Genomic DNA, 27,791 nt, shown 5'->3' on the forward strand with positions numbered 1-27,791 from the left:
AAAAAGAAATAGCACAATATTTTTTGCTCGCTATGGTGTAAATTATTTTTTTAACATTATTTAGTATCCAGTTTTTGAAAGTATAGTAGGATTTCATACATTTTTAAAGTATTACGAGTACTGCATGTGTAAAGTTTTGTAATACACAACGATAGCAGATGTTCAAAAACTTATTATTTCATGTCCTTTCAAATCATCTAATAATACATTATAAATTTATTTAGTAATTTATCAAATAATACATTATATAAATAATTTCATTATATACTCATTTCAGTGATCTATTAATTACAGTAAAGTTTTGTAACTTATATTGGACACGATAGAAATAGTTTACTTTAATAATTTAATGGTATTATGGTATAACGTTTATAAAATAAAGATAAATAAATGCGTTGCAATATTCAGCAATGATAATGTAAATGTCAGTGAGAAAAGCCTGTAACAGACTGGCATGTCAAATTTGGCTGACATTTATTATGTCCTCCTGACACATACTGGTAGTTGTCAACTGTCAAACGACGGTGTTCTTCACCTATTAAACCCATGTAATAACTTATTATTATTATATGTTATATAAGTATTTCTTCACTATTAAACCTAATATTTATATTTATATAAAATATCAAGATTTAGAGACTTAAAAAATGTTTTGTTTTATAGTAAATATTCACTTAAACCAACTTACTAGTTAGCAGATCTTAGATTGTATTGGTTTAATTGTTATGTATTTACCCAGATATATTAGATCATATTTATATTTTACTTTACGATGTACACTGACCGTAATACTATGATGCAAGGTTTTACATTCACTAATTCTTACTAAAATTATGAAACAAACATTATTCAGGTATACGTTCGCTTTCTACATTCATGTTTATTTTAAAATGAATTGAATAACTTTAAAACAAGTGCTTTGCGGATGTTTATAAGGTTAAAAAGAGGCCTAACAAGCTACATCACGAGATAAATATTAACTTTTTGAACGAAGTATAAGTAAACATCTCGTTATTTAGCGCAAGTTGACTTTAATTTACTCTAAGTTGTACAATAAAGACTGCTCAGCGTAGTTTAATTGCTAATTACATTCTTCTCAGTTTGTATAAGAAGTATATACAATATTCAGTTAAATTTAAGGGTTATGTTTAAGTCTTGCTTTTTTACTTTGAAAAGGGCATTTAATAATTTGTGACTATTTTAAGGCTCAATTATACATCTTCTCATTAGTTCTTTTAGTAATTTTCATATTTAATAGTGGTCCTATTATTTGAATATCGTATTATATTTTCGAATATAATTAATTGCATACCTTTTATTTAATATGTGCAGTGGAAGTATGTCTTTTCCCTATTACTGTTAGTGAAACTGTACTAAAAGTTAAGAACTTAGGATTAACAATAAACTGTACTCTAATCTTGACTGTGGCAAAAAGTTGTAACAAAGTTTTTGCATCAAATACATTCACTGAAAAAATGCATAGGTTTTTGCCGCCCCACATAAAACCGTTGTTCGTCAAAGTACTCATACTGCCTCATTTTTCTTACTGTAACAGTGTGGTTAACGACATGACTGGCTTTGGGTCAAACATTTTAGAGAACGCAAAATTATTGTATGAGATATTTATTTAATCTTGGAAGTGATGAGCATGTAACATCTATTAGTATTAACTCTATCTATATTAATTCATATATCTTGAGTTTAATGACCTCAAATTCATGAAGAAATTTAAATTTGTGCATATATTTTTAAAATTTGGTTTTCTAAATTATTTCTTAAACTATTTCCAATTTGTCTCTCGTAGTGGTGTGAATAGAACTCATTCTGGTTAGTCTGTGCCTCGCATGCCGTTGCATACAACTACTGTATATAACAAGTCTTTTATGGTGACTCCATGTCGTCTATGGAGTTCCTTTCCTAGTAGCATAACATCCTTAGAGAGTCGTTCTCGATTTGTGGCGTCGCTGAAGGAGCACTATCTGTTGAGGATGCTTGGAATGAGATCGAGATAGGTCGTTGCACTAGCATGGGCAGAATGTGTGAGAATAGCATGTTTCTAGTATGACATTATACGAGGTTTGCTACTTGTTTTTGACTTTGGCAACACTGACCGTTTCCGGGCATCAACTGACATTTCCAGTGTAAACTTTACATTGTAAACCCATCCTACAGCACTATAAAAATTGGTATAATGAGTTCAAACGTGGCCGATGTTCATTCCAGGACGGTATCCGTGAAGGCCGTGTAAAATCTGTCGCCCTACCTGAAAACATCGATGTTTTGCTTTAACTGATTACAAAGGATCTTTATGTGACATACCTTGAGGTTGAGGCATCTTTGGGCATTGTACTACATGATCATTGGGCTGAAAAATATGCTCCTGTTTGCTAACCCCTCTGCATAACCTGGCCAATGCTTAAAAGAAGGCTCGCGTTGACTGGTGCATTCAAATGATGAAACTTTGCTACATGTCCATCAAAGGCTGTAGATAGGACTTGCACAGGTGAAGAATCATGGATCTACGCATATGACCCAGAATCAAAACAGCAATAAACTGAGTGGCTCTTTCAAGACGAGCCAAATCCACATTGAAGTTAATAGTTACCTGTATCTTTAGCATTACCGGCCATGTGGCAGCAGTGGCGTTGGAGAAACGTAAGACAGTCAACTCTGAATGTTATACATTTGTTTGCAAGTAGTTAGAGAAAGTTTGAAAACTTCAAACAAAGACAAGAGGTCAATCGTTCTTTATCAAGATAATGCAAGCTTTAAACAGTTGCTAAAAAATTGAATGTTTAGTCAGCCAGAAGGTCGAGTTAATGGGCCATCGACCACACAGCCCTGGTTTGGCACCTAATGAATTATTCTCTTTGTTTCTATATATCATAAACAAAATTTGTGTAACGATTTTTAACACGAAAAGACACAATTTTCGTTAAAAACGCATACTTTGGAGCTACCTGAGTGCTTCGAAAATAGGTTCAAAATCATGGAAATGTGAATTCAAAATGAAGAATATTAAAAAAATTATAAAAAATAAAAAACAATAAAACTATATAAGATCATATATATATATATATATATATATATATATATATATATATATATATATATATATATAATATATATATATATATATATATTATATATATATATGCTATATATGCTGTTTTTTATATATTTTTTTATACCAGAAATCAAATAGCAACCCTCGTATACGAGAACAATATTATTCTTTTTTGTATGTCTTAAACATCATTGTTTAAGAAATGTTTATACATTTTTTATCACTATAAGGTTCGTCTAGTTTATATTTCTCTGTAAAATTGTAATTTTTGTTGTTAATTGAACGATTTTAACCGTAGAATGTTAAGTGTTATTATTATTAATAACTTTAATATTTTTTAGACTATAAATGAGTTTAAAAGTAAGAAAGGACCATGAGGCCCTAATTTCACCTGTAATAAATAAGTATTTATTAATTTCAGTTACATTTTTCTCAAGTGTTTGCATTAGGTAATTAATTCTATCATTTATATATCTCATTGTTTTAATAGAATATTTATAAACTTTGCAGCTTGATCTAGTTCAAAAAGAAGAGTTTTATCAAACAAGGTGTAGAGGTTCGTAAGGATCCAAGTCGCGTAACAGATTTTCCTAAGGATAGAACTTCAACCCTCACGAAATTGATCTTACTTATGTAGAAAATAAAATTCATGAAAATTGTAAGTCTTAGCTCCATTTCTCGAGATATTCTGCAGGCAGCAAATAGAGAAATTTTTATAGAAACGAATTCTTTCGATATATACATGGATGTAAGCTAATGAATTTAAAGCAAATTATTGAAAATACTGTAATTTTCCTAAGGCTACAAACTGTTCTTGCTAATAATGTTTACGTGGAATTTCTGGAATTATGTATCTCATTTTAAAAGTGTGATTATTAAAGACTCGTACTTTAAGTCTACAGGAATAAAAAAATTATCTGTATCTTCTGGCATAGTTTATATCACAACAAATGTTAAAATAGTGAAATAGCTCATGCGTTAGTTATATGATCAAATATAACATATGTAATGGAATGTATATTCTGTGTTACCTTAACGATTTATATTATGGTAATCCATTAGACTATCTCTTAGAAGGCCTCTGTGTAGCTGGAAATGTACATATATAACATTAATACCAGTGTAACGTTACATAATGACTCGTTAATTACAATGTTATATGCAAATTAGAGCTCTTTAGTTTCGGTAAAAGTAATTTGTTACTCTAACACAGTACACTTTAACCAGGCGTGTTTTGTTACAGCTCCACAACACATTGGTGATGTAGAGCTGTAACAAAACATGTTTGGACTTTTCCAAAACTGTTTTGGGATTTTGAATACAATTTTAATTTCCTTACTTTTAGTCAAAGAGAGTAATTTATGTATTATTTAGTTAAGTGAATAACTGTAAAGATATACGCACGAGGTATAATCATAACTTCGTAGGATTATAGTAAATTTCGATTGTCACTAAAAAACAGGAGTGACCAATTATTTTTTCATTTCCTTTGACTAGAAAAAGAAGAGACCAACTCTCTTCTAACCTTTAATATGCTCGGCCTTATTGGGAACTGACCTGTGCGAGGGTCTTATCAATCACAATAATGAGTACAGTACAAGGTTGATGGTACCGATAAAAGGTACTTCGGTTACAGAAAGTATTTGAACCTGAGCTATCGTCCCTAACTCAGATCCAAAGACCGAAGTCTTAGACTGTGCCTGGAATCGGTACCATTCATCGTTTATGGATCATCAAGACTGTTTAAATTGTGTAATAATTTCATTTTCTGTGTATAAAACTTTTTATTTTGATCCAAAAACTCATTTTAGGTACTGTTACTTATACTATCAATTCATTCATATTACTTTACAATATTGAAGCTTAATATCACGTAACATATGACATATAAGGGTCAATAGTTTAGCAATTTGCATACTATTAAAAAGATATGAACGTAATATACCTAGATGAAATTAATAAACAGCATTGCTTAACAATAGTTAAAAATGTATTAATTTGATGGGAATGGCTTGAAAGGTAGTAGCGCCTTATAGAAACTTTGAACTGCATTAAATAACGTTGAATTTTAAGATTTGTGGGAGCCTCAAAGGTGACTAATGTACTCCGCCTTCATAAAGACTATTATATCTTGATCCTTGTGAAAGTTTTATTGATTTTATTTGTATGTCTTGGTGACAACACCAATATATGAGGCCAATAGCATGCTATTAAATTAATAAAATACTTTGAGCAGGACTTTATACATTTCAGTTAGAACATATTCATATACTAGCTACCCCAAAATATCACTCCATACCTAAACTGTGAGTAAACGTTGGCATAGTAGACAGCTTTCCCTTTATACGTGTCAAACTTGACTATTTTTCACATGTCAATGAAGATGAATATAGCTGCATCATTGTTGATTACTTCCTACCCTCTAAGGAATGTTATCAATAACAATACCAAACAAAATGTTGTTTTCAACAAGAGTACTTTTAATTATATTACTGAGTTTTGGTGCTTTGAAATACATTGGTCAAGGAAACCAAGAACATTTTTAAATAGTATTAAACCAAATACAATGATTTCGGCAGTCCAGGCTCAAGAACCGTTCTACAGTAGTTAGGTTTATTAAATTTCACCAGTAATCAAGTTATTGAATATCCACCTCTATATAAACGAGCTATCTTGCTCTTTTTATCTGTTAGCTCAGAGTTTACTGACGTAAAATGTTTAAACTAGTTTGTATCCAAACGCACATTTAATACAATCCAAATTGTGTTTTTTATAAAAGTGATTTTTAAAATTATTGGCCACACTGGACCACGTGTAACACATACACTAGTTCAATGTAATTACACGTTTTAAAATAAAACATTCTATAAGTAGTTTAATTTTAATACATGTAATAGAGAATAATGAAAGCTCTCCTGATTTTAAAATAAGTACAAACCATACATCCCTGCCTTTGACATTTATTAAATAAACACTACTGAAACAACCGTGCCATAAATGGTTTGGGAAATTTTTGCACCTAAATGTTTCGTAGTTTAGTTGTTTTATAATACCGAGCGCTATTTAAAATAAGGATGTATCAGCAAGCGTAACTGTGCAAAATGGGACCTATCTGCTAATCCAGTATTCCAAAATAGTTAAAATCGGCGTTCAAATACTAAAAATTCCGTTTTTATGGACTTATGGCCAGGCTATCGATAGTGAAATGAAGATTCAAAATTACACACATCCATAATTACGAATTCGTAGATATGATTTGATCCTGCATATTTGTAAACATAAAAACAACCTGCAGGCTTTTATAATATTTATTACAACATTAGCAATTTGTATAAGATCGTGACGAGGACCTAATACATTATAATTCTTATTGAAGCGTTTATGTAACTGAAATACTGAAGATACTTCTATGTATCTTAACTTCAATATAAAAACAGCTGTTGTAGGGGTCCAAACTTACTGTCCAACAAAGCTTAGGAGCTAAGGATGGCAAAATTGTTAGATGAAAGGAACTCTCAAATTCCATGACTGGTTCATTGTTCAGAGTTCCATAACTGGTAGTAAAGGCCAGGTTCAGGTCGAGGTAGTGAGTTGGCTGGACTTGTAACTGTATATCAACGGATAGGCCAATATTGGCACAGTGTCAGCCAGCCCCACCCTCTTCACATACACATGACAATCATTCTCCAACACCAACATGCATTGCTTAAGATTGCGTCATATGTTCATGTAAGAAAATATTCTATATTCTGACTAGATTTTATATACTGATGAGTTACTAGATACATGTCCCAATTTATCTACTAAATTGGGAAATTTAACACTTTTTTAACCTTTTTTCCAAAATTTACATTATAAATTTTAGTTTTTCTGACCCTATTGGAAATTTATTCTCGGCATATGTATTATTATTAAATCTAAACGACTATATTATATGAAAACTGAATTTTTATAATTATATATAAATTTGTATTTTTATTTAAGCTTTGATTATTTTTTACATAATAATTGTAATTTTTCTATTCAGATGTTTACATTTATAATATATTGTGTAGTTATGAGATCTTATTAATCGTACTGAATCAAGATTAGATATTTGAACATACAACACTCTCTGTACGTTGATAGTGTATCATATTTAAAACATTTTTTATTCATACAATTTCAAATTCAAGTATACAAGTTTGACAAACGATGAAATCAATACAAGTTATGGCCATAGAAACGCAGCCCGTGCCAAAATACTCCAATAGTGGTGGCTGTTGCGTTTCAATACCCCAACTCGCCTCTCACCAAGCACTGTTGCCAGTTTTACGTGAATGAAAAATTACTGATCCTTCTCAACATTAGGAAACAGCTGGTGATCAGCAAAGATATGGCAACACTGCCTCAAATTTTATCGGATTATTTTGATGTGGGCTGCTCTATTGTTGAGTTGATCTACTAATATGTATATAGATAAAACTCCTTAGATTTTATTGATATAAATAATGTTGATAATTTTACCTAAATTGTTTTCCTAAATGGTTTCTAATATTAACGCCAATGCTATAGTTGCAGAAAATTCTTATTTTAGTTATGGAACACTTATGGGAAAAACAAGATTATAAATTAAGAATAATTTGAAAAATAGTAGACTTATCATTTTTCAATTAAAAACAAATAATAATGATACATTGTGTTTCTTTATTTATATGCAATCCACACAATTTATACTTATCGATGAAACGTTAGAAATCAAAATCCCAGCTGTAAAACATGTTTACACTAATATTTAGCTCATTTCTAAAAAATAATATATAACTTGCGAACCAGTTGCTCTAAAACGTGCGTGTAGCAAAGACTAGCACCAACAACTTAAGCAACGCATTGCAGTTTTATTCTGGTTTCAGAGTAAATAAATTAACTGTTTCAGTCGAACTTATTATTTGTGTCGAGTATAGAGAGTTTATTCCCGTATTGTGTTCGCACAGCTGTTTCTCTGTGCAGGGTGTCTGCGATTACTAGCTCACAATGCATATTACTTCATTCACTAGCTCACAATGCTTATAACTTTAATTCGCTGTGACGAATGTGCACTCCTTCCACCGAAGCAATGTTCACATCTTCTTCAACCAAATCTGTATCTAACTTGATACTTCTTGCTCAGATTCGCATAACAGGATCCAATTGAAGGAATAATGGGATGATTTCGTATCTGATACCTAATATGAAGGAAACTATATTAACAGCACCATTAAACCCTAATTTGGACCACCTTATATAAAATGGCAGCCATACATAGATATTTTGCAAAATAAGTGAGGACTTTAGGACCACATGTTCCGTTACAAGGAACCATTAGTAAGCCTTCTCAATGTTATTTTCAGTTCATAAAAAACCGAACTCGTCATGACCCAAATGTAAGATCTTTCTAGTATCTAAGATAATCTTTAAATTGATTTTTTCTTTTAGTTTCAATATTACAAAGGAGGGAAGAGGTACAGTGAGAGAGAGTTTTGCACCTTAAACAACTATATTATGGAAAGGCAAGCTTTTCAAAAACACTAATTCAAAATATTGCTGTAAAGGAAATATACGATTGTGCAGTACTTTTAAATTTATTTCATAAGCCTTTTTAACATCAAAGATGCCACTGTTGGGTGAAAGGCTTCGTGAAATAAATTTTACCGTATTGGAAAATTGTGTTTTTCCTTTACAGCACAAGTTTGTTTTCTAATTTTCTAATAATAAGAGATCATCCTTCAATCATTCAAAATAATTTATGAATGTTTTTCAGTTTGATACTGGAAAGTTGTAACATTGTATTCTAATGAAATTTTTACCTGATTCGCAACACTTTGATAGATAAACAACGTACGTAAATAACCCGAGTGGAGTAGGTAAATTGATTCAATGATTCGGCACTCCACACTGTAGATGTGTTCTACTCTAGTTATTGAATTTCACCAGTACTCGGGTTATTGAATATCCGTCTCTGCGCCAACACAGGTAGTTTGCTCGTTATACATGTTGCCTCACAGTTTACTTACATAACAAGTCTGAACTAGTTTATATACAAACCCGCAGGTTATGCGTCAGAATCGTATTTGATAAAAGTTGTTTTGTTAATTTTTACTTATTTGATAAAATGTATATTTAATAAGACACGTCATATTTAATAAATGAGGTGACAGTTTATAGCATTGTATCATATTAGTGAATGTCACTAAGTATTCCTTATTATGAAGCATTGTCAACACCAATGCGTCTGGAGTTTAATTATTTTTTTGCCCCCATTTTACGTTTGCATTCACTAGAATGCTAATTTGATTGTCTATTTCACTAACGTACAAGATGTTCTCTTTAATACTTGTATTATGATGTGTCTGGAAAGCGCTAATCATAACCAAATAATATTTTGAATTTATATACGCTTCTCTCCAACCAAATCCAATAGAATTCATGCACTTGGTGTGGAGGCTATCACTAGAGTGAAGCCAAAATATGTCAATATGTGAACTGTGATAGCGACTTTTCGAGTATTTTGTACCGAAATTCCTTCATAACGATCACATCCATAACTTAGTATCTTAGTAGTTAGTAATGTTGTTAATAGGTTCTACTTTGAAAATAAATTTAAGAACTTTCTATGAATTGTATGACAATTCTTAAATCGGGGTTGTTTTTTAGTAAAAATGTCAAAACAAGTTTGCATTTGAAACATTTGAAACCTAAACGGTGTGGTTGAGGGTCCTGTTCTGCAGCAATAATTTAACACAAGTATTTTATTCCCAAATAAGTAACTATATTGTTAGATTTTTCAATTAATGTCGGGGACTTGTTCGAATCCCAGTTTGGTTATAGGTTCTTCATACACTATCTAATAATCACAAACCAGATTGTTTGAAATAATACGGTATTATAATACGAAGATCTGGTTTAAAAATCCAACATATCACAAGTTATCCAGCAAGTATTTCTGAAAGAAATTAAATTCTCACAATCCAAACCGTCATTAATTTAAAACATTAAAATGAGACTTTAATTTCACCATCAAGACTGTGGATACTTTTGGCATTTAATTTTGATGTACTAAACTGGTATTCAGATTTTTTATGATGACTGACATCTGAAGTTAGACCTGTCACAACCCAGACCCTGAGTGCTGTTTCATTGCATCTTCCACTCTCGCATGCAGTATAAGAACAAATCGTTATTACTTTCATGATATTATCAAAACTTTATGAAAAATGTATGGTTTGCGAACGATTCTCCCTCTATGTATCCATGATTTTGTCTCCAAAACCCCTTGCAACAATAATATCTACTTAACAAATTCCACAGTGTTTTAGTAAATAGTTATTAAAGCAGAATTGGTAGAATTTATTATCAGTAATAACTCTTTAAAGCAAAGGTCTCAGACCAAACAGTAATAAATTTCTACGCCAACCTCATTTATCTGGTATTTGCTTTCAAGAGGCATATTTTAAATCCTGACTCAGCCTATCTCATTATTTTGTAGAGGCTCTTAAAGCTCCATTCTCTTTCCATACTTTCAATATGTTGCACTAAGTTTATTTTTATATATATATATCCAAACATTCAAACTTTGTAATATTATTTGTAATATTAGTATATATATATCCCATCCCACTAATATTATAAATGCGAAAGTTTGAATGTTTGGATATGTGGATGTTTGGATGTTTTGAGGTTTGTGCTTTTGGTCTGAATTAAAATTTAGAGTGCTTTTTACCACCCGTAACACATTCATTTCAACAAATAAAGTCGAATTCAAATTGAAAATTAGTTTGTTTACATTCGAATGTAAATATATGATAAGAACGAAACGTAATAACGTTTCATAATTCAAATTAAACTGGCACTAAACAGCTGTTGACAACTATAATTCGACAAACTTTCTGAAACATCTGTTTATATTGCTAATGAAAATAAAAAGATAATGGCGGGCGACTTATTATGCCAAAACACTGAGGCTGAATTTAAACGACCAGAACAGACCCATATTGACCGCAGCAACTTTTTAGTTGTACGATACACTTTCGTCATTGGGATAAAAAGGCTAACTCTTATTGTTACTGAAGCCATCGAAGAACTTCAATAAAAAATAAGTGGTATTTATAAAATTATTTATATAATTAAGTTGTAAGTTAACTATTTCACCAACAAAGAACAATGGTAGAACTTAAGTATTGATATTATCCACTTTAACATTTTTTAATGTTTAAACTAATTTATTTAAGAGGAACTTGGATGTTTACTATTATAAAAGTTTCCATTCTTGGATGCTGTCACTTTCTAATGTTAGACAAAATGACCTGGGTTTTCCCTTCTTATCATTTCAGGTTGTTATCAACAACAGACAAAGTCCTACATCTATTAATTCCTGTTAATTAATTTTTGAATTACATTTTTTTGTTATTTTTGTAAATAATAATCAGTGAAACCATTGGTTAGTAGAGTGAAACGGCGCCTACCGCATCAGAATACGACGATCCAGTCAGAAATGGCAGCGCATAATGTACTTCACAATGTGTACATAAAACAACCCGCCATTTCTGATTGGATGAACCTTTTGAGATGCGGTTTGCGGCATTCAACTCTACTAAGTGAGCTCTTTTAAATTATGTATCACTCGACCCATGCTTTAATTTAAGTTTTCCTCTGTGGGCCGTCCCCCCATGGTTGGCATGTCATGGTAATAGCAAGGAAAGATATTTTACATAGCCATATGACACTGTGCAAAGTTTATAGATGTTATCTGCTATGGTTTGTAAAATATTAAGCCGTACCCAGACTTTTCAAACACCTTATATATATATATACATATATATATTTATATGTATATATATATATCCATATTATTTGTTTTGCTATTTTGAATATTTATGGATGCTACAGATCTTCATTAAGGCAGTCCAATTCTTTAGGAATTCAAATCTGGCTGATTTATATCTGGCAATAAATCTATACTGGCTATAGCAAAATCGAATGTGACTGCCATCGGAGTATCCCTATGGGTGTCCAGGAACAGCACACTACAATTAACAAATTTCGATATATATGGGTAAAAATGGATCGATAAGGGTAGTGTACTGAGATTACTGTTGGAGTGGATGGAACTCCCTTAATATTGAAAGTTGTTGCTAGCCTAAACATTAGAATTTTTCTTCCCCTACTCCGGGATCTCCGCCATCTCTCCTCATGGGATCTCATCAGGAAGTGGCCTCTGAAAATTATCCATCCTGAAAATCTTGTCATTCCGGGGCAAGGGCAAAAGTCCTTTAAGGGCTAATTGGTATGACGGCCTTCCACAACTTCTTATCCTAAGTAAATAAAGAAAAAGCAAACAAAACTACACGCACCGTGTTCTGACTCACTACACCAAAGATTACAACACACAGATTCGTTGTATCTGGTTACTTGTACCCAATTATGCCATATATCAGTCGTCATTTGGAAATATCCTCATCGTTACTTCTCGTAGAGTTTCGCTGAACAAACCTTAGCTCATAGCTTGGGTCAGAGTTGTCATTAAGGCACAGATAATTTATCTGAAAATATTAAAGATCGGTCTACCTCAATTTTATTGCTCTTTGGACGCTTTACTGGTCCAAGAGTTCCGCTTTTATTATGACTCATTTATTCAATAATAAATTGATGCAGTTTGTAATATGCAACGAATTCTATGTTTTTAAATGAATTTTTATCAAACGATAAGTACACTTGTTTAGTTCAGAAATTTCAAAAATGTTTCCATCGCGATATATTTATTCCAGTCGTTGAATACCTAACTGAAGTTAAATTACTGTTGTGTATATTTAACAAATATTCAAACATTTAAACCAAGCGTTATATAATACTATTGAAGATCATTCTCATCTACAGTGAATATTGTATTTTAATACTCTGCGAATATCTCTGAAACCCACCGATTACCGCTCACACACCAAACGTCCCATTTGGACGGATTGTAACCTGGATTATAATCCTGCAATGCCAGCGAATATTTTGTCACCTCTTTTATTTCCTAGCCAATTTAACTTACTGTTAAACTTAAAGTAACAAATACGTTCCTAATAATGAAAATATGTTTTATCGTACTTTCACACTTTTCAAAAATAAATTTTGTGATACATAAAAATAATATACTCGTATATTCCAAAATATTGTTGGAGAAGTTGTAAACATTGTTCTTATTAAAAAATAAATAATATTAGAAAAGAGTTGTTATTGCTGAATACTAGTTTTATGATTTGGGGCAATTTACTACACTATACCTAGGAACTAGGTACGCCAAAAAACGTGTCAGCCTACTGAGCAGCAACATAGGGCTCATTCTTGTCTATTAGAAAAGAATGTTCATATAACGTTTGAAGTCCTCAGATGAGATATTTCTCGATATATCATGCCACATGATATCCTAATGAATAATAAGATATCACTACAGTTGGGTTTCATGGTACTGTTTAAAAAATCTATACAGCAAGCTACTAATTCACAAGAGGATGTTGATAGTAGGGTAGTTTTACTACATGTGTTACTACGTCACGTGATGATTGGTGTCAGTTTGTGTTTACAAATGTATTATTTATTCTGCTATTCTCTCATGTCCGTCATGATTACCCATGAATCCAATGTAAACATACTCCCTAACGCTCAATCAAATACCATTTGGTAACCATAATCGAGCTCAGTGTTCTCCGTACAGAAACGAAGCTTTATGCAAAATTTAAAGTCTATAGGTCATTTTATTTTTGAGATATCGTGAGGATGGACAGAAATGAAATCTTTCCAGCCCCATAACTGATAGCTTCGCTAACAGGATTTTTCCGGACATTTGCCATCGTTCAGTGAAACAAGAAAACAGTAACACTTATGCAGAAGAAATGGTCAATGCAGAAGGAATGTCCGGAAAAATCCTGTTTCCTTCACAATCCTTCCATCGTCAAAAATAACCTTTAAACAAAGCTTCGCTAACGCTCGGCCAATATTACCAACACTGTAATTATATAGCTATACTGATATTTCATTGGTCATATAAGTACGTTTCCATGATTTATGATAAGCACTAGAGAAACACATATATATGTTCGCTGTAAATCCAACAGTCTGGAAAGGTCACGTACTAAATCAGGATGAAAACGAATATATAAATAACGAAATAACGAAAATAAAACTGTATTTGAGAACAATAGGGGCCATGCTCGGTATAGACAAATTGAATAATATGACAATATAAACTACGCACAACTTAAAGTAAAAACTAGTTCCAAATGCTCTGTGAAAAATACTGCCAGTCAATATGGATATGAATTATTTATGAAGAGTAAAACGAGTAATTTATTCTCAGAATTTGACTAAGGGATTACTTACTTCCTGTTGAATATTTCATGGCGTATGTATGATATTTAGAGTACAAAGGCAGAGAGGCAGCACAATGGCGAGCCTTGGTATTGTTAAAGGCCAGTTCAGTTGGTTGGACTGAAGACAATAAAATGGCAAAGTGCTCCCTTGAGACATACGGGACAACAATTTACTGTATAGGGTACATGCACCGTACATCGAGGGTCGGTCAATCGTGCGAGGTCAACAGCGAGATATCCAGACTATCCATAAGTGCTCCCTTGAGACATACGGGACAACAATTTACTGTATAGGGTACATGCACCGTACATCGAGGGTCGGTCAATCGTGCTAGGTCAACAGCGAGATATCCAGACTATCTATAAGTGAGAGTTACATGCACCGCACATCGAGGGTCGGTCAATCGTGCGAGGTCAACAGCGAGATATCCAGACTATCCATAAGTGCTCCCTTGAGACATACGGGACAACAATTTACTGTATAGGGTACATGCACCGTACGTCGAGGGTCGGTCAATCGTGCGAGGTCAACAGCGAGATATCCAGACTATCCATAAGTGAGAGTTACATGCACCGTACATCGAGGGTCGGTCAATCGTGCGAGGTCAACAGCGAGATATCCAGACTATCCATAAGTGAGAGTTACATGCACCGTACATCGAGGGTCGGTCAATCGTGCGAGGTCAACAGCGAGATATCCAGACTATCCATAAGTGAGAGTTACATGCCTGGATATATTGTGATCCTCATTAAGTTTCTATTCTTCTAATAAATAATTCCTAGTGGTCCACTTTTTGATTATAGACGGATTTCAATTATATTCTTTTTAAAAAACACGAATAGATTTTTCTTCCATTCCTCCTATTTCATTAGAAATAAAATACCAAATTAAATAAAGTCTTAACCTTATATTTTAGTAGTCAAAAGTTTCATTCTATGGACAAGCCACTATCTGTTTAGAACGATTTACCTCCATTAATAATAATCTAAGTATAGCAAAAACCTATTTTGTTTTAATTCACAATTGGGCAACTAAATGAATGTCCACGAATGCAGGTCATCAACTGCAAATATTGAGATTATATTGTAAGCTCGATCTATACTTTTAGTTTACTGCAGTACAGAGTATGAATGCGGAGTTGTGATATTTCCTCACAGCAACAGCGGCTTCAGCTAACCCGTAGAGAAAAGCACCTATCTACTGCTCGCTTTGTTGAAAGAGGCATGGAAAGAGTTACTCTGACTGTCTTCCTGGGTAGCATACTGAGGCAGAGGATGCGTTATTATTCCCGGGCTCTCGGTATGGCACATCCTGATCCCTCAACCGGAAGTATTTACTCCGGAAACCGAATGAATACTTTTGGAGTTCTTTGAGTTCCCAGTCCTTGTACGAAATATTTTAACACTCAATTAAAAAAAAGTTATAATATCCGATGTTAGAAGGTTCACTGTAGATAAAACTCAGGTAAAACATCTTTTTAAATCATGAAAAGGCTGCATATTGAAGACTTACTATAAGCTGCGTCATCTATTTGCTATTAAGACCTTCATTAAAATAGCCTACGTCGTAGTGGTTTTTTTATAAATAATGAGCATTTTGAATACTCAACACAACTATTAAATTCATTAATTTTGTAGTCAATTTTATGTATATTCATCCCTCATCCTTCATTTCAAAATATAACTAAGCGAAATTTGATACCGGCGGTCCTACTAAAGTTGGCAAAGGAATTAATTACCGATCCTTCTTCATCATCGTACATTTACGAAGTCACGTAAAACAAGTGTAATATCCCATTTGCCGTTTAATTTTGCACCTTCCAGTAGCGCAAAGTACGTGATACACTTAGTAGGATGTAAAACCCCCTTGGGGATAGTGAGATTTGTGCACGGCTGAGTCGGTGATACCTGAGCACTGTCCTGAACTTTGCTTTCTAGATACATATACCTTTTATTAGTCTAATATATATATACACACACATATATATATATATATATATATATATATATATATATATATTAGATATATATCTAATAATACTTTATTCTTTTCAGTTCTCGGAATGGTCGGAAAATGACAGGAGGATATCTGCGATCGGTGAGTATTCTTGACAACTACTGACAATTAAAATGTATATTTACATATGTATTTATATATAGTACTGGGAACTTAGATCATTCACTTGTACGTGTATGCATGTAATAAAATTTATACTTAAATATACTACAATAGTGGACACCATGGATCGCTACTAAATTGAATAATCTCAACACACTTTCTAAAAGTTTTAAATTATTATATGTATAAGTATTTCTACAGTCTTTTATGTGTGATTCTTCATCTTCATAGAAGTTGTGTTGAAATTAAGATCACGAAACAATTACGATTACCACGATATCCAGTAGTTTTAGTAAATTTACGTTACTTGTTTTTAATTTATTTCAAAGAGGTGTAGTTAAATTTACACTTATATTTATATTTACAGCATTACTAAGCAGATTAATGATGTGAAATATTAATAAAATAAATCGCAGTTAAGGTCGTTGGGAAAAGTTATGAAAACTACCGTCATTTTGAATTTCATACGGATAGAATTAAAATATATTTTCAAAAATAGGCAAAGCCAAAATATCTTCGGCATCCGCCTTCCTGAAAGCTTTAGGGACATTGAGTAGTATATACATTATCAATTATGTTATTTTGTGGAATAACCTTGATAAGTAATATTTACAATTATAACGGTCTCCATTTTGTAATGAATAAGGCTGATCCAATGCATCTGCAAGTTCAATCACGTAAGAAGTTTGATCAAACCGAGTAATAAATATATTAATGCTAAATAGTATTCATATTATTTTCAAATTATAAGTAAAATTTATTCCTTACAGTTACAATTATACAATTTATGTAGCATTTATTTATGCAAAAATTACTTTAACTTCAATTACATTGGATACAACATATTTATTCTAAACGTATTTATGCCATTACTTTGTACGTTATTATGTAGATGGCTGACCTAAACCATCCAATTTATTAAAATAAGTATTTTGTATTTTAATTTTAAATCTGTATAAAGAGCAATAGTCTAATTTTCTATTAGGCCAAACTCATATCACACTAATTTTAATATTTGATAACAACCTAATTTAATCTCAGTAAAAACTGAAGAACAGATATTGTTTACCACATAAGTAAAACATACCATTGATGAACAGAAAGTCCTCGCCACACAGCACCAGAACCCTTTCCTCTCACTTTCCAGAGAGAATGCTAACCATGTCATCCACGAGTCTTACTTACTACTAAACGAACTAATTTGTAATTGGGTCATATATGTCACTCATGTACTTAAAAACCAAACTATAATCCGAAGGTCCTAGATTTAATAAGACTTAATATTATTTTCATTTTTTTTCTCGGCGGCAATAATGTAATAATGCATGATAAACATAAAGTAAGTTTCTCTGTCTAACTAACGATTTTTCCATTCAATTTTAATATTCCCCTTCCCATAGGCCTTGTAAAGTTTGATATCAACTTTCAAGATGTCATGAAATGTTAAAAAGGGGGCCAAAGTAGTGCAAAAATAGAGCATTTTACACAGTCATATGCTTTTTTATAAAAGGTATCACTTTTGACTTTAGGAATCTGCCCCACAGACCCAGGTATGGTTCAGAGGCGACCGTGGTTAACAGGTAGTACAACACACACACACACACACACACACACACACACACACACACACACACACACACACACATACAGGGTGTACATAAAGTCCTGCACAGGTATAATATTTCCTGAACGATAACAGATAAATCAACAACATTTGGTACATCAACACTACACCTAAAAATCTACTTTTTGAAAGAACTATCAGTTCCCTGTAATATCATGGGGACGCCCCACAAGGAGTCAGAAGGAAATCTTAAATAGGAGCATAGGTCGAATAGCCGCCATTTTGTACTGGATCAATCTTTTTGAGTGCGGTTTGCTGCATTAAACTCTGCTAGATAAGCCCTTTAAAATGATGTATATGTATATTAATGAAATATCTAAGCCTAAAAACACAAACCATGTTTTAAGTGTTATGGAAAAAGATTCCAAATTTTTAACTCAGTACCATCCTGGATTACACAAAGTAAATGGAATTATGAAGACCGCCTACAAAATATTGGAACAATCTCCAGAAACAAAGGATCTTTTTAATAGACCTCCTAGAATTATTTTCAAAAGACCACCAAATTTGAAAAATTTATTCGTTCATCCAAAATATATTAAAGATAAAGACAACAGTTAAAATTCCAAACACAAATGTCATCCATGCAATAAACCACGCTGTGGAATATGCAATATGATGCAATCTACAAACTGTTACAAAAGCTGCGTTACGCACAAAAAATATTCTATTGCAGAAGAAATCACATGTAACAATGAAAATGTAGTCCTGTCGTCATTGGCCTAAGCTTTATGATGAGGGCTCTATGGTGTAAAGGTAGCACATTCACCCGGAAAGTGAGAGATCCGGGTTCGAGTCCCAGCGGAGCAAGTACTTTTTGTTTATTGAAATTATATACATATATATATATATATATGTGTGTGTGTGTGTGTGTGTGTGTGTGTGTGTGTGTGTGTGTGTGTGTGTGTGTGTGTGTGTGTGTGTGTGTGTGTGTGTGTGTGTGTGTGTGTGTGTGTGTGTGTGTGTGTGTGTGTGTGTGTGTGTGTGTGTGTGTGTGTGTGTGTGTGTGTGTGTGTGTGTGTGTGTGTGTGTGTGTGTGTGTGTGTGTGTGTGTGTGTGTGTGTGTGTCATAAAATACAAATTTTGAAAAATTCCTAATTATTCAGTTATTGTCATTGTGATACTAGCATTTAAAATACAAATCCTCTTGCATTCCTAACACATGACTTCTTTCCCGAATATAAACGACAAATTCAGGGTGTTACTCGTGAAATATACTCTGTTATTCATGCAAATATAGCCTACAGGACGGAGCGCACACAACAAATGGAGAAAAGACTCCGAGATATCCTCGGGAATGACACGCAGTAGCATGCTTTATTGTTATCACAAGTGGGCAGTAAATACTTGTCAACCCCATACACAAAAGTTTTCCTTTGGCCATTTTCCCTCTGGCCAACTGCCAATCTCCCCTCCTCTCCGCCAACTCATCTCACCTTTTGTGTGACACGTTAAAATATCACACGTGTCAGGCTTGTTAGACTAACAGGCTCAATATATTATAACCCATTCAAGTATGCATTGAGAGATCTGTTTTGATCAATTCACGTACACGTTTAAGAACTAGTACGATGCTGAGCAATAAATATTGCATCCTAGCTGTATATTGTTAGCATACAGCTCTTTTTCAGTTAAAATCTTAATTAAACCCTGTTTCCCACCAAAACATCGATTCTAAGCCTACTATTAATATCTTTAATCTTAAACCTGATATATTTGTACAGCAAAGTAAGAGTACGCCACACAAGTTTTTAAATAATAAAAGTTCCCGTTAGTTAAGAGAAATGCTACAACGCTGGAGTGTGCTGAAATCAAATCTTGTCACCAACGTTTTTATCATTGACATTCCTCTCTATTATTTTTCAATTTTTTTGACGAATAAGCTATAATTGTTAGGATATTAGATGATTGTACTCTTTGTTTACAAACTTATCTATTCTTCGATTCTCTCATTGCCATCATGGTTACCCATAAGACTAATGTAAAAACATTAGTTAACACTCTAGTCAGTTCGTTTTCAAGATCTTGTGCGGCCACATAGACATAAGCGAATTTCCCCTAGTCATTCGAGTGAAGTAGTGCGTTAGAACAAAGATTTGGGTAGGGTTTTCTGACGCCCAGCCAATTAATGGATTGATAATTCTTTAATTTTAGTCCACAACTTATATCTCTCGACACGAGAAAAAAATTCTATTTGAAACGTACCAGCACTGTGTTTTAACAGTGTCTTCTACTGTGCAGTAATGAAACTTTACATAAGAACATTTCCTTGCATCACTAGATATTATGAAATGTAACTGTAAAACTACAACTTTATACGGAAAATTTTAAGGGAGGGCATGAATTCTCTGTTTTGGAGATGAATAGTTACAGTAAGCATATTATTAGAAAGACGAGTAATCAGTTTTTTTTAACAAAGACGTACGTGCTTGTTTTCTGCACACACCATAGTTTGGAACTAGTGTCCATGGTTTCACAGTAACAGTGCAAGTTTTAATTATTCTCATACTTTTTCTAGGATTAGATTAATAAGATGTCGTCACTTTTACAGTAAATAGCGACCAATACTATGTAATACTAGAGACATTTATCAGGCATATCTTTTACAATTAACAATGGTTATAAAAAGAGTTATTTAAGAATGATGATGTTACGAAATTCCAGGGAATCTCTCAGTTGTCTGTCATGTTTCCTTGGATAGTAATTTTTATTGGCCACTGCGTCGATAAACTACGCATCCTGACACCATATTAGTTTTCATCTGGATCCTTCTTAAATTATATATTCCACCATTATCCTCAGAATCTGGAACATCTTATAGAGTCACTCAAAGCTAAAAAATGTATGTTATTTCAGTTGTCTCAAGAGTAATAGAAATATAAAAAAGTTATTTTCTAGAGTACTTAATAACAACTCCATTGAATATTTACTTCACCAAAATGAAATTACATTCAGCAAAATAAAATATTTATCTTCTTTAGTTTTGCTCCACTCGTCTACAAAATAAGAGAGGCCTAGTGTTATGTGCGGGTTAGTTGATTCTGCACGATATAAGGAAATAAAATAAATTAATATAAAATCAACCAAACGTAGATATATTTATCGATTAAAAACAAAATCTTAGATTTTTATTTTATTTAAAAACATTACCTATGTTTTTTGTGTTTTACCATTTCACACTTGGGTATAGTAGTTGTTATACGAATACATTTCATTGTCTAAATTAGCCAGATAGTTTGAATTTCTCAGCTGGCTGAGATAGCAGAGCTGGCTGGCGGTGGTTGTGCCCCTCAATTAATCAAGTGTTTGTTTACTGGCTCATTAATCTTCGGTTGTAAAGCTTGCATTGAATGAAATCACACCACTTTCATGGCATTTTATTCTACAAAATAAAATAGAAAACATAAAGCGATGCCGTATACAATCTCAACTTGTAATAACAATCTGTCACTTGAGTAATACGACATCAAATGCACTGTTGTAAGCAATGCTCCTTCGACGTTTTGAAATGTTACAGTAGTTTATGTTACAGTTTTCAGTAGTTATTCGACGATTCAGGAATATCCCTATTTTTTCACAAAACATGGTTCAGAACTACTCCTGTAGTGTGTACTAATGTATAAAGGGAACATTTAGGGTGAAGAAACATGAAATAAAGAAGTTATAATTTTATAACTCGGCATGCTGGCCATGGTAAGCCCCCAGGTAGGACCAACAGTCAGTTCGTTAGGGAAGAGTGAGTTCTCATTGAATTACCTCAGATAATTCCTTGGATTATAAACAATACTCTGGGGTAGACCGGATGGCCGTTTGGTAAGTCCGACAGTCTAAAGTAGTTTAAACGTTACGTGAGTTTTTATGTTTGCATCAAACTGTTAGTTATCCCCCGTCGAAACTATGAATCCCTCCCGGTCCCGTAGTTGTTTATATTTAAGTGAATCCAAGGTTGAATTCTATATTTAATTACTAATGTTTTGGTACTTTTTAATAATTTTTCGTCACTAAAATGTGTAGCAATAATGACAGACTACAGGGTCAGTAATATTTTAAAGGCGGCTTTTAAATCCTTTTCTTGTGTTTATCTGAACCCAATGTGTACCCAGTTTTCAATGCTGAGCAGAGCAATAGACACGATAGTGTACAATGTTGGAACCCTTTAAATAAAGTACTCGTCCATGTTATACCCATGCGAAAAAGAAGAAATATGAAGAGAATTAACTATTGGTAGCGACGGGGATGGCGCCGAGCGCCACCCTTCCTAATTCTGCTCGCAATAACAAAGACTGAATTACTGATCGTCTGTCAGGGACCATTTGCGGTCTGATCCCCACCCCCACCCCTAACGCTTACTGCAGCGCGCTTGTTCTGCCGGATATTATTAGAAAATTAATGCTGATGGTGACTTACGACGGTGAAGGCTGATTTATCGATGGAGCATCAACGAATGGAAAGCCGTCTCATTCACTGCGGTACTTATCTGAAGTAAATTCTGTTCTATGAGGTGATCAATAAAACGGGTGACCTACATCTGAAAAATTAACATAGTGGCAAGTTAAATTATGAACTTCTGGGATTGGCAATGCTATATTTTTCTTTGCATTTTCATGTTTTGCAACTAAAATAATATTTATATTCTGTTGGTATTAAATCAATATATAAGTAAAATAAGGATCCTAAGTACAGCTACAATTCTTTTCAGCTCCTTAATAAGCTCAAGTCATCAGTCAAATGTTACAAATAACGTTGTCTCGGGATATTGGGAATGAAATGTTTGCTCACTGGAAACAATAAAGAATTCTTGTATTGTATTTTTTTCTAACAAAAGTATTCAGTGTGAAACTTAGAAGAGTATGACTATAAAATTAATTAAGAAATAAATAAAAAGAAAACTGTTTGTTGACTCTGTACTGATTGTCATTTTGAGAGTACATTAATAATAGAATACGACATCTTTTGCGTAAATTGAGTCTCAGGTACGATATCAAAGGTGGATTATAACCTCCATAATATAAAGTTTTAATCCTTTTGAACGGGCACATTTTTGTGCGGAGATCTTGTTTATAAACTATTGAACTTAACAAACTTTTCTCTGTTAAGTCGTTACGTTTGAAAACAAAGTGAAGATTCCCTTCTCCCTTTACTTAAAGTGGTTTCGACCCAAAAGTTTAAAGTAGACATCCTCTCCCAAATAAACTGCAGGTAAGTTATGAAAGGGTGTTACAAGAGAGTGGTTAAGTTTATAAACAGGTAAATGTTGTTCCTTAGAAATCCTCATCCCTCCTCCTGAAATCCAAATATTGTAGTTGTTTTATCTGAATCATATTCTACCTCCTATTCTTTAAAAAACTGTTTTACTGCTTCCAACTTGTAAACATTCTATAATATTTGTTTCGTACAAAAATTTCTCTGCTAGATATCGGAGTAAAATTTATATAGTGTTTCATAGACAACATGTGAGCAGGTTTTTTTATATAATCATTTCACACTCTTAATAATTCTCATATAATTTAAACGTTTGCCTATAATAAGATACTGGTGGTTACAAAATTAATGGCTGATACAAACACGTTTCCATTAAAGGATAAGTTATGATTGGACTAAGGATTTATAATAGGTACAACACGCCACTTTAAGGGGTGTTAGTTATAGAAGCATTAGTATACTGTTGTAAGTTAAATGGGTTTGAGAAACACAACTGTTATTTCTATATACATTGATATTTCAAGTGCACTTTGTTATAAACGTGTTTCTAGAAATTATAACACAACAATCTACATACATCCAATAAGTACCATCAACAGTTTTGCTCATTCATATAATAACACCAGAAAATACGATTGGCAAACTCAATTATCTAAATATTTTCATCAAATAAACCCCACACATACTTTGATGCTCGTACTTAGAAAACTACCCAGTGCGTGTATATTCTGTTGTTCCTAAGGATTGTTACTCTGATATAATAAGTCCTATAAACCTAACAACTTTTATTTTAGTTTTATGTTATGTTTTATCTGAATCAAGTGTATTATTCTTCACAGTTCAGTATTGTGTTTACCAATAAAACCGACGAGTATATGATGATCACACGTTTTCTTTGAGCCCAGCATTACTTGTGATAGCGAAAGGAGTTTGGGAAGTAGGTGATTGGTTGCTTGGCAACGGAATTAGAGCGGAGATGATTGCAGGGGTGGGGATAAAGAGGCGAGTGAGAAAAACAATATTGGTAGTGCTGTTTTACAGCTGCAACCTTTATATTTGAATAAAAAGTTAAACCATTTTTAAATCAATCATTTCTATGCATTATTCACGAATGTGAAATGAAAGTACCTTCCTACAGCCAAACATTGTTAAAGTTATTCCTCTTTGGTACATTCCTCACTTAGAAATAAAATATGTTTTCATAAATATTAATGGTATCGTAGGGTCGTAGCTATGTTCCTTTTTTACTTTTCAATTAAGAGAAAATATAATTTATATTAGGGAATATCGGTTTGCGTTAAAATTTATGCACAAGATAAAAAGAAATTTTTAATGAATAACAGTGGTCCCGTAAGATTTTGTTGAAAATACTACTCGGTATATCTAGAGTAGTAAATTACGTCATAAATTACGCTTTCAAAACTTTCGTTGTACCATCAGATTATTTTGTAATAAAATTTACTTTTATCAATTTCATAAAGTAGTTTAGATCTTTTTAGTGTGATGTAGCATTATGGTTTCTATCAAAGAATGTTATCAAATGAGAATTGGTGATGTATAATATCAAAGTGAAATTGATGTGATACCACAATATGTGTCATCACGTGCTTTCTAACGGCTCAGAAGAAGTGATGATGTATCAAAGTGGAATTGATGTGATACCACAATGTGTGTCATCACTTGCTTTCTAACGGCTAAGAAGAAGTGATGATTTATCCAAGTGGAATTGATGTGATACCACAATGTGTGTCATCACGTGCTTTCTAACGGCTAAGAAGAGGTGATGATGTACGGTATCAAAGTGGAATTGATGTGATACCACAATGTGTGTCATGACGTGCTTTCTAAGGGCTAAGAAGAAGTGATGATGTATCAATGTGGAATTGATGTGATACCACAATGTGTGTCATCACGTACTTTCTAACGGCTAAGAAGAGGTGATGATGTACGGTATCCAAGTGGAATTGATGTGATACCACAATGTGTGTCATCACTTGCTTTCTAAGGGCTAAGAAGAAGTGATGATGTGTCAAAGTGGAATTGACGTGATACCACAATGTGAGTCATCACGTGCTTTCTAAGGGATAAGAAGAAGTGATGATGTACGGTATCAAAAGTGGAATTGATGTGATACCACAATGTGTGTCATCACTTGCTTTCTAAGGGCTAAGAAGAAGTGATGATGTGTCAAAGTGGAATTGACGTGATACCACAATGTGAGTCATCACGTGCTTTCTAAGGGATAAGAAGAAGTGATGATGTATCAAAATGGAATTGATGTGATACCACAATGTGTGTCATCACGTGCTTTCTAAGGGCTAAGAAGAAGTGATGATGTGTCAAAGTGGAATTGACGTGATACCACAATGTGAGTCATCACGTGCTTTCTAAGGGCTAAGAAGAAGTGATGATGTATCAACGTGGAATTGATGTGATACCACAATGTGTGTCATCACGTGCTTTCTAAGGGCTAAGAAGAAGTGATGATGTATGGTATCCAAAGTGGAATTGACGTGATACCACAATGTGTGTCATCACGTGCTTTCTAAGGGCTAAGAAGAGGTGATGATGTACGGTATCCAAGTGGAATTGATGTGATACCACAATGTGTGTCATCACGTGCTTTCTAAGGGCTAAGAAGAAGTGATGATATATTAAAGTGGAATTGGTGTCAGAGCATGGCGTGTGTCAAGACGTGCTATCGAAGGGTTAAATAGAGGTGGTGATGTATCAAAGTGGAATTTGTGTGAGAGCATGGCGTGTGTCAAGACGTGCTATCGAAGGGTTAAATAGAGGTGTTGATGTATCAAAGTGGAATTTGTGTGAGAGCATGGCGTGTGTCAAGACGTGCTATCGAAGGGTTAAATAGAGGTGGTGATGTATCAAAGTGGAATTTGTGTGAGAGCATGGCGTGTGTCAAGACGTGCTATCGAAGGGTTAAATAGAGGTGGTGATGTATCAAAGTGGAATTTGTGTGAAAGCATGGTGTGTGTCAAGACGTGCTATCGAAGGGTTAAATAGAGGTGGTGATGTATCAAAGTGGAATTTGTGTGAGAGCATGGCGTGTGTCAAGACGTGCTATCGAAGGGTTAAATAGAGGTGGTGATGTATCAAAGTGGAATTTGTGTGAGAATGAGATGCATTTGTGTGGGAGCATGGTGTGTGTCAAGACGTGCTATCGAAGGGTTAAATAGAGGTGGTGATGTATCAAAGTGGAATTTGTGTGAGAGCATGGCGTGTGTCAAGACGTGCTATCGAAGGGTTAAATAGAGGTGGTGATGTATCAAAGTGGAATTTGTGTCAGAGCATGGTGTGTGTCATGACGTGCTATCGAAGGGTTAAGAGGTTGTGGTGAAGTGTATTGAAATAGATGTTTATCACTTTCTGGATACTGATTGCTATTATGTGCGCCAAATCATTTTGTAGTATGATCTAAATTTCAGAAAAGCTTTAGAAGTATTCATTTGTGTTGCACTTTCTCAAACTGAACTCTCCCGCTATCCAAAAGATAAATTGTTACCAAAGAAACGTACTATTTGTTGTATACAAATTGTAACTGTAAATCACAGCTAAAACTATTGTTAAGGCTGTCAATGTATGTTATATTCATTCCCAGCCATCACCACCGTGATTGGATGAACCAAATGGATTACCTGGTACAACAATGTTGTTACGGGGTTTACACACCTTGGAGCAACCACAATCGCAGTCTCTAACATCGATTATCCCGGCTATAACCCCCAATCACCCTACGCTCTAGACAAGACCATTAGTTACAAATTCAATACTTTGGCTTAAAATTCATCAAAATCCTGCTAAAACAATATTAAATACTAGCTGTTACCCGCGGCTTCGCACGCAACTTTAGAACCGAAGTCCCTATATTACTTCGTAAAAGCAATTATGAAATTATATAATTATTTTATATCCTATAAAAATTGTAAAACGTAAGTAGGCATACATCAGGTAGATATTTTTTAAGTTCATGGTAAATGGTATCAGAGTTTAACTTAATTATTATATCATGTTTGGCACGTGTATGAGCATTTCTGGTTCTAATTAATTATATACATAACGTCACAGCTGAATCTGCCTTGTCATCTCGATCAAGAAAACACAAATCTCGGTTCACACAGGTCTCGGAAACTTACTTCGGTCAAAAAGCGTACATTTCCAGTCATTGTCATATATTTCAGGTCTAAGATATTTCCAGTACCATAGTATAGTTTGCCTTGTTGTTCTGACGTAGAAAAAATATACTTACGTAGGACCGAGATGCCTACTTAAGACCGTTTAAATTCACTTACCTACTATGTCACAGTTTAGCTTGCCATATTGCCTCGATCAAAATACTATATCCGTTCGATTATCTAGTTCTCTGAAATCTATTTTGGTCAAAATCGTGTTGAC

The 27,791-nt window shown here is 33.5% G+C and overlaps 1 protein-coding gene across 1 annotated transcript in view; it reads left to right on the forward strand.

Annotated features, from left to right (window-relative positions):
* LOC124362829 (transient receptor potential-gamma protein) overlaps positions 1-27,791 on the forward strand; it is a 346,796-nt gene that overhangs the window by 120,053 nt on the left and 198,952 nt on the right. The window contains exon 2 of the mRNA XM_046817664.1: positions 16,492-16,534. The gene's annotated coding sequence lies outside the window, so the exon portion shown is untranslated. The remainder of the gene's footprint in view (positions 1-16,491; positions 16,535-27,791) is intronic.

The sequence above is a fragment of the Homalodisca vitripennis genome, chromosome 5, assembly GCF_021130785.1.
Source record: "Homalodisca vitripennis isolate AUS2020 chromosome 5, UT_GWSS_2.1, whole genome shotgun sequence".
Lineage (NCBI taxonomy): Eukaryota > Metazoa > Arthropoda > Insecta > Hemiptera > Cicadellidae > Homalodisca > Homalodisca vitripennis.